The following is a 9,427-nucleotide window of genomic DNA, read 5'->3' on the forward strand; positions in this document are numbered from 1 at the left end:
AAACCTTAGAAGGTGATAAGGACTTAAATAGTCCAAGAGAATTATCACCTGAAGCTGAGAAAGAATTGGCCTTGGTAGAAAAGAAAGTACATGAAGGGCACGTAGATCGTATTGATCCAAAGCTGGATTGCATTTTGGTTATTTTACCTTCTAGGCATTCCCCAACAGGAATATTAATGCAAAGGGAAGATATTATATTGGAATGGATATTTTTACCAAATAAACCAAATAAAAAATTAAAAACTTATGTGGAAAAAATCTCTGACTTGATTTGGAAAGGAAAATTGAGACTTCGTCAATTAGCAGGAATAGACCCAGCAGAAATTGTCGTACCTTTAACTAAGGAGGACATTGAAAAATTATGGATAGAAAATGAAGCTTGGCAAAAAGCTTGTAGTAATTTTTTGGGAGAAATTAACAGCAAATATCCCAAAAGCAATAGAATTGATCTTATAAAGAGAGCTGATTGGATCTTGCCTCAAATTGTGAGGAAAAAACCCATATCTGGAGTTCGTACATTTTATACAGATGCCAACAAACAAGGAAAGGCAGGTTACAAATCAGAAAATTTAAGTAAAGTGGTTCAAAGTCCTTATAATTCAGTTCAAAAATCAGAATTGTATGCTATTCTGTTGGTATTAATGGATTTTTCAGAACCTCTCAATATAGTAACTGACTCTCAGTATGCTGAAAGAGTAGTATTACATATTGAGACTGCAGAATTTATCCACGATGCTTCAGAATTAACTTCATTATTTATTCAATTACAAGATACAATCAGAAAACGGAGTCATCCTTTATATATAACTCACATCCGATCCCATACTGGTCTGCCAGGCCCTCTAGCACAAGGCAATGATGAGATTGATAAATTATTGATAGGAAATGTGCTGGAGGCCTCAGAATTTCATAAAAAACATCATGTAAATAGTAAAGGTTTAAAAAAGGATTTTTCCATAACCTGGCAACAAGCCAAAGAAATAGTAAAGAAATGTCCTACTTGTTCCTTCTACAATCAAACACCATTACCAGCAGGATGTAACCCAAAGGGTACTCAGAGGAATGAAATCTGGCAGATGGACGTGTTTCACTTTGCAGAATTTGGAAAACTGAAATATGTACACCACACTATCGATACTTATTCAGGATTTCAATGGGCAACTGCTTTGAGTTCTGAAAAAGCTGATTCTGTAATCACTCATTTGCTAGAAGTTATGGCCATTATGGGTATACCTGCACAAATCAAAACTGATAATGCTCCATCATATGTCTCTGTTAAAATGAAACAGTTTTTTGCTTATTATAATATAAACCATGTTACAGGTATACCACATAATCCTACAGGTCAAGCAGTTATAGAAAGATCAAACAGAACTCTAAAGGATATGCTAAATAAACAAAAAGGGGTAACAAAAACCCCCAGAAATAGACTACATAATGCTCTATTAACTTTGAATTTTCTCAATGCCAATGAGAAAGGAACAACAGCTGCAGAGAGACATTGGATAATAGAAAAAACTACAGAATTAAATCAACCTATATACTTTAAGGATGTGCTGACCTCAGAATGGAAACCAGGGTATGTGTTACGTTGGGGACGAGGTTTTGCTTTTATTTCTACAGGAGAAGATAAGCTGTGGGTACCATCAAAATTGATAAAGGTTCGATTTGAACAAGAGAGACCTCTTAATTAGAGGAGGTGATAGTTCATCAACTATCGTAAACATCCAATTTAAACTAACTTACACCAGTAACACATGCCTTTTCATTTAATCAGATAACTTGTCAAAAAGGAACATCCCCAAAAAACCTTGGGGAAAGGTTTTTGTTTTTGTCTTTTAGGAGAATGAAGGTTAACGAATTTGAAGAACACTGGACAAATGAGACAACTGAAGAAAAGGAACAAATCATCTATCCTAAGAAACAGAGTGAAATGGCGTATGGGTATGTTATCTAAAAAAATTTTATGTCTTCCTAAATGTTTGTTTCTGCTTTTCTTTAAAGATTTAACACTATTTAACTTCTAATAGTCCCAGTTCAATTAAAATTTAAAGCTGACTTTGGAGTTGGAGAATGGCTCTCTCCTTCTTTAAACTCAAGCATGTTGTTAAAAGGAAAATGCAAACTCCCTGTATCATGCCAGAGGAAAAGAGCCATCTTCTGCTATGGGACAGGAGAAAAGCCAAATTAATTAAGGGACTATTCTATTACGAATCTCAACTCTTTGATTCTATTCTGATTCTTTAAACTTTTCTTAAAGTATGAATTTTGGCCGGGCGGTGGTGGCGCACGCCTTTAATCCCAGCACTCGGGAGGCAGAGCCAGGCGGATCTCTGTGAGTTCGAGGCCAGCCTGGACTACCAAGTGAGTTCCAGGAAAGGCGCAAAGCTACACAGAGAAACCCTGTCTCGAAAAACCAAAAAAAAAAAAAAAAAAAAAAAAAAAAAAAAAAAAAAAAAAAGTATGAATTTTATATCAAAATTTACAAGATCAATATATATATAGATATATATACATTTTAAACTTTGTTAAGATATAAATGGTCATATAGAGTACTAACTAATTCTAAAAAGTCGCATATATAGTCTTTGTGTTCGAGTCTCTTATCAGTTTTTTGCAGGAAATCACGGTTAGGCCTAACATCAACTGAAGTCTCCAGGAAGAAGATGGGGCCCCACAACAACAACAATTCCACGTGGACAATAATAACATCACTAAGCTGACAAACATCATCTACAGATCAGCTTTGAACTACAAAGTGCTCAGAGCAATTTTGAGAAGAGCTAGCTGAGATGATCCAGTCTCAAAGACTACTTGAATAAGGATTTGAGATAAACCCTGAATTTTGGCATTATACACAGACTGGATAACGAAGGATATATTTACCTTTCCTAGAATTTGATAATTAACCTAAAATTTTTCTTTCAGGATAAAGATACCTTCGCCCATACCCAGCAGGAAGCAATTTCAAGAATACGACGCCCACATTCCCAAAGAGGTGGTGTGGGGCGGTTGGTTTTTTTGGTCTTTTAATGGGTTTTGGGTCTGGGATAATTTTCATTGATTAGGGGGGTTGGTTACAAGTTGTTGTCAAGGGTTAGGAAAAAGGCTAAGCAAAGGAGATTAGATTTAAGGTTCTTATTAAAAAAAAAAAAAAGAAAGAAAGAAAAGAAAAATGTAAATACTTTACATTGGATTGGATTGTTTTATATTGTATACAAATTATATATATTGAAATTGATATTGTTAGAAAATGTTATATATATTTTTCTAATTGTACCGTTCATCTAACAATGTAATGCAATTTTCTGATCCTTGAATGTTATTACCAACTATTAGGATATAAAGAAATGAAAGTTAGTAGTTAGATATTATAATAGAACTTGTAGTTATATTAGGTATGTTTTCAAGATTGAGTAGATATATTTTAGATAGACAGGTTATCTTCAAACCCTTCAGAGATCTACAGAATATGGCATTTAAAATGTTTTAATAACTTAGAAAATTTTTCTTTTTTGTTATGACTATGAGACATGTCGACTCCTGGCAGTACCAATCTACTTCAGAGAAAATATGGGCATTGAAGAAACTGCATATGGAGTTAACTTTCATTGTGGCAAAAGTTAGCCACTGGACAACAAAGTATCCTCGAATCAACAGGACAAAATGGACAAACAGGACATAAAACAAAGGATTACTGATTCTTGCCAAAACAAGTGTGGTTATGGCTTTATCAAAAGGCATCTTCAGAGGCCAGGACAATATGGCACCATCCCTGAAGTGGCCTTCGCAATTCGAAAAAGGTACAGTGCCCTTTTCTTCGAAGGCAGCTGAACAGGCAGTGGGCCGATGGCGTCTGATGTGCAATGGAACAGCAGCTGAAACAGTTATTCTTGAAGAATAACTAAGCTCACGCCTCTCAATAGTAGACTGGCATTTGATGGAGGGATATGGAGAAGAATGGGATGCTGAGATGAAGCCATATATACACAGCCAGGAAGAATGGACAGCTGAGTTGGAAAACCATCAGCAATTTCCAGAATTTGAAATCCTGAATCATGACATGACACTGGTGGAATTCAGGTGTTTCTGGTACATGGACTACTCTCACTCAATGTGAGGTTGAACTGTTGACCTTGTGTACATCCTGCTTCACAAATGAGTCTGTCGGATATGCTGGGCCTATAGGCTGAAGATGATGCCCCAGCACTTCGGAGAAACCTCAGGTGACTGTCCAGACAGCTGTCTGTTTCTGTCAACTCACAAATTTTTTGGAGGTTGCTTATGTGCACTTCCTGTTTTTATTTTTGTTAGCTAATATTATTTCCTTCTTGGGTCTCTGAGGGAGTTGAAGATTAGTTAGTTATAGTTGAAGGTTAGTTAGTTATAGTTGAAGATTAATTAGGATACATTTTGAACTTACCAAAATAGGATAGATAATGAAATTATTTTCTCTGAATTTGTCAAATACAAATGGACTAGACATTGTTTAGGTATTTATTACTTGTATATATTGTATATAGTTATTATCCTTTTGTATATAGTTTTTCTTATATTAGTTATAAGCTTTTTCTTTTTTTCCTTTTTATTAAAATAGAAAAGGGGAAATATGGTGATATTTTATTTGTATTAAAATGTTATTTGTATGTTAATAAATAAAGTTGCCCGGGGGTCAGAGCTATTAGCAAGCCATAGGAAAGCAGGGCAGTGGTAGCGTATGCTTGTAATTCCAGCACTTAGTAGGCAGAGCTGGGTAAGTCTCTGTGTGTTCAGGGATACAGCCATTATTGGATACACATGCCTTTAATCTTAATACCAATCATGGAAAACCTGGAGGCCTATACAGACAGGCTGTGAGGAGGCGGTCATGTGGTTGGGTTTACAACCAATGAGAAGGCAGGACAGGAACTCTATATAAAGACTTTAACACAGGGGTAGCTCTGGTTCGGAGAGGTAGGACCACTGCAGGAGGAAGGGTAAGGTTTTGGCTCTTGGCTCTGACCTCTTGGCTTTCTTCTTTGCATTGGTTCTGTGTTTATTGTTTGATGGGAAGGTTGGATACATCTACAACAACTATTTACTGTGTTGACATGAAGTGTACTGGGTAGTTTTATGTCAGTTTTACACAAGCTAGAACTATCTGAAAGGGGGGAGTCTCAACTGAGAAAATGCTTCCATAAGATCCATCTCTAGGGCATTTTCTTTTTTAAAATTAATTATTTTATTTATTTTTACATACCAACCACAGTTTCCCCTCCCTCCTCTCCTCCTGTTCCCTCCCCCCACCTCCTTTCTACAACTCCCATCCACTCCTCAGGAAGGGTAAAGCCTCCCAGGGGAGTCAACAAAGCATGGCATGTCAAGTTCGGCAGGACCAAGCTCCTCCCCCTGCATCAAGGCTGAGCAAGGCATCCCATCATAGGGAATAGGTTCCAAAAAGCGAGCTCATGTGCCAGGGACAGGTCCTGATCTCACTGCTAGGGGCTCCACAAACAGACCAAGTCACACAACTGTCACCCACATGCAGAGGGCCTAGGTCAGTCCCATACAGGCTCCCTAGTTGTTTGTCTAGCGTCTGTGAGCTCCCAGGAGCTTGGGTCAGCTGTCTCTGTGTTCCCCTTCATGACCTTGACCCCCCATTGCTTGTATAATCCCTCTTCCCTCTCTTCAGCTGGACTCCCGGAGCTCCACCCAGTGCTTAGTGGTGGATCTCTGCATCTGCTTCCATCAGTTACTGGATGAGGGTTCTATGATGACAATTAGGGTAGTCACCAATCTGATTACAGGAGAAGGCCAGTTCAGGCACCCTCTCCACTATTGCTAGGAGTCTTAGCTGGGGTCATCCTTGTGGATTCCTGGGAGTTTTCCTTGCCACCAGGTTTCTTCCTAACCCCATAATGGCCCCCCTCTATCAAGATATCTCTTTTGTTGCTTTCCCTCTCCATCCCTCCCCCAGCTCGACCATCCCTATCCCTCATGTTCCCATCCTCCATCCCCTCTCCTCAATACTCCCACACCCCCAGTTTACCCAGTTTACCCAGGAGAGCTCATCTATTTCCCCTTCCCAGGGCAATCCCTCCTAGGGTCCTCCTTGTTACCTAGTCTCTCTAGGGCTGTGGATTGTAGCCTGGTTATTACATCTAAATATCCACTTATGAGTGAGTACGTACTATGTTTGTCTTTCTGGGTCTGAGTTACTCACTCAGAATGATTTTTTTTCTAGTTTCATCCATTTGCCTGCAAATTTCATGATGTCATTGTTTTTTACAGCTGAGTAATACACCATTGTATATATGTACCACATTTTCTTTATCCATTCTTCAGTTGAGGGGTATCTAGGTTGTTTCCAGGTTCTGGCTATTATGAATAATGCTGCTATGAACATAGTTGAGCAAGTGTCCTTGTGGTATGATTTAGCATCCTTTGGGCATATGCCCAAGAGTGGTATCACTGGGTCTTGAGGTAGATTGATTCCCAATTTTCTGAGAAACTGCCATACTGATTTCAAAAGTGGCTGTACAAGTTTGCACTCCCACCAGCAGTGGATGAGTGTTCCCTTACTCCACATCCTCTCCAACATAAGCTGTCATTAGTGTGTTTGATGTTATCCATTCTGACAGGTGTATGGTGGTATCTCAGAGTCACTTTAATTTGCATTTCCCTGATGATTAAAGATGTTGAGCAATTCCTTAAATGTCTATCAGTCATTTTAGATTCTTTTTCTATTGAGAGTTATCTATTTAGATCTGTACCCCATTTTTTAATTGGATCATTGGGTAGTTTCATGTCTAGCTTTTTGAGTTCTTTATATATTTTGGAGATCAGCCCTCTTTGAGATGTGGGGTTGGTAAAGATCTTTTCCCATTCTGTAGGTTTCTGTTTTGTCTTATTGACTGTGTCCTTTGCCTTACAGAAACCTTTCAGTTTCAGGAGGTCCCATTTATTAATTGTCTATCTTAGTGTCTATGCTACTGGTGTTATATTCAGGAAGTAGTCTCCTGTGCCAATGCATTCAAGGCTACTTCCCACTTTCTTTTCTGTCAGGTTCAGTGTAACTGGATTTATGTTGAGGTCTTTGATCCACTTGGACTTGAGTCTTGTGCATGGCGATAGATATGGTTCTATTTGCATTCTTCTACATGTCATCCAGTTATGCCAGCACAATTTGTTAAAGATGTTTTATTTTTTCCATTGTACAATTTTGGCTTCTTCATCAAAAATCAGGTGTTCATAGGTGTGTGGATTTATGTCAGAGTCTTCAATTCAATTCCATTGATCCATGTGTCTGTTTATGCAAATACCAAGCTGTTTTTATAACTATAGCTCTACAGTAGAACTTGAGTCAGGGATGGTGATGTTTCCAAAAGTTCCTTTATTGTAAAGGATTGCTTTAGCTATTCTGTTTTTTTTTGTTGTTGTTTTTCTATATGAAGTTGAGTATTGTTCTTTCGAGGTCTGTGAAGAATTGTGTTAGGATTTTGATGGGGATTGCATTGAATCTGTAGATTGCTTTTGGTAAGATTACCATTTTTATTATGTTAATCCTACTAATCCAAGAGCATGAGAGATCTTTTCATTTTCTGATATCTTCTTCAATTTCTTTTTTCAAAGACTTAAAGTTCTTGTCATACAGGTCTTTCACTTGTTTGGTTAGAGTTACCTCAAGATATTTTATATTATTTGTGGCTATTGTAAAGGGTGATGTTTCTCTGACTTATTTCTCGGCCCAATTATCATTTGTATACAGGAGGGCTACTGATTTTTTTTTTAGTTAATCTTGTATCCAGTCACATTACTGAAGGTGTTTATCAACTGTAGGAGTTCCCTGGTAGAATTTTTGGGGTCACTTATGTACACTATCCTATCATCTGCAGATAGCGAGAATTTGACTTCTTCCTTACCAATTTTTATCCCCTTGATCTCCTTTTGTTGTCTTATTGCTCTAGCTAGAACTTGAAGTACTATATTGAATAGATATGGAGAGAGTGGACAGTCCTGTCTTGTTTCTGATTTTAATGGAATCGCTTTGAGTTTCTCTCCATTTAATTTGATGTTGGCTGTCAGCTTGCTGTATATTGCTTTTATTATGTTTAGGTATGTTCTTTGTATCCTTGATCTCTCCAAGACTTTTGTCATGAAGGGGTGTTGGATTTTGTCAAAGACTTTTTCAGCATCTAATGAGATGGTCTTGTGGCTTTTTTTTTCAGTTTATTTATATGGTGGATTACATTGATAGATTTTCTTATGTTGAACCATTCCCGAGTCTCTGGGATAAAGCCTACTTGATCATAGTGGATGATTTTCTTGGTGTGTTCTTGGATTCAGTTCACCAGTACTTTATTGGGTAATTTTTGCATCATTTTTCATGAGGGAGATTTGTCTGTAATTCTCTTTCTTGGTTATATCTTTATGTGGTTCGGGTACCAGGGTGACTGTAGCCTCATAAAGAGAGTTTGATAATGTTCCTTCTGCTTCTATTGGGTGGAACAATTTGAAGGGTATTGGTATTAACTGTTCTTTGAAATTCTGGTAGAATTCTGTGCTGAAACCATCTTGCCCTGGGCTTTTTTTGGTTGAGACTTTTAATGACTACGTCTGTTTCCTTAGGGGTTATAGATCTATTAAAATTGTTTATCTGGTCTTGATTTAATTTTGGTATGTGGTACCCTATCCAAAAAGTGTTCATTTCTTTTAGATTTTCCAATTTTGTGAAGTACAGATGTTTGAAATATGACCTGATGAGTCTCTGGATTTCCTCAGTGTCTGTTGTTATGTCTCCCTTTTCATTTCTGATTTTGTTAATTTGGATATTCTCTCCCTGCCTTTCGGTTAGTTTGGATAAGGGTTTGTCTATCTTGTTGATTTTCTCAAAGAACCAACTCTTCGTTTCAGTGATTCTTTGTATTGTTCTCTTTGTTTCTATTTTATTGATTTCAGCCCTCAGTTTGATTATTTCCTGTCGTCTGCTCCTCCTTGGGTGAGTTTGCTTCTTTTTGTTCTAGAACTGTAGGGCATTTTCTTAATTTCTGATTGATGGGGGATGGCCCAGCCGATTGTGGGTGGTACTATCCCCAGGCTAGTGGTCCTGGGTTCTATAAGAAAGCAGACTTAGCAAGCCATGATGAACAAGCCACTCAGCAGCATCCCTCCATGGTCTCTGCAGCAGCCCTTGCCTCCAGTTCCTACCCTGATTGAGTTCTTGTCTTGACTTCCTTCGATGATGAACAGTGACATGCTAGTATAATCCAAATAAACCCTTTCCTTCTAACTTGATTTTTGGTCATGGTGTTTTGTTGCAGCAATAGAAACCCTGACTAAGACACTATATTAGAACTGGTAAGTTATCTAGAAACACTTTGAAATTCATGAGAGAGTGTATGTAGATTCTATGGAATGTGTCATTTTATTCAAGGAACATGAGCACCCC

Source organism: Peromyscus californicus, unplaced genomic scaffold (genome assembly GCF_007827085.1).
Source record: "Peromyscus californicus insignis strain IS unplaced genomic scaffold, ASM782708v3 Scaffold_12__1_contigs__length_115047231, whole genome shotgun sequence".
Classification (NCBI taxonomy): Eukaryota; Metazoa; Chordata; class Mammalia; order Rodentia; family Cricetidae; genus Peromyscus; species Peromyscus californicus.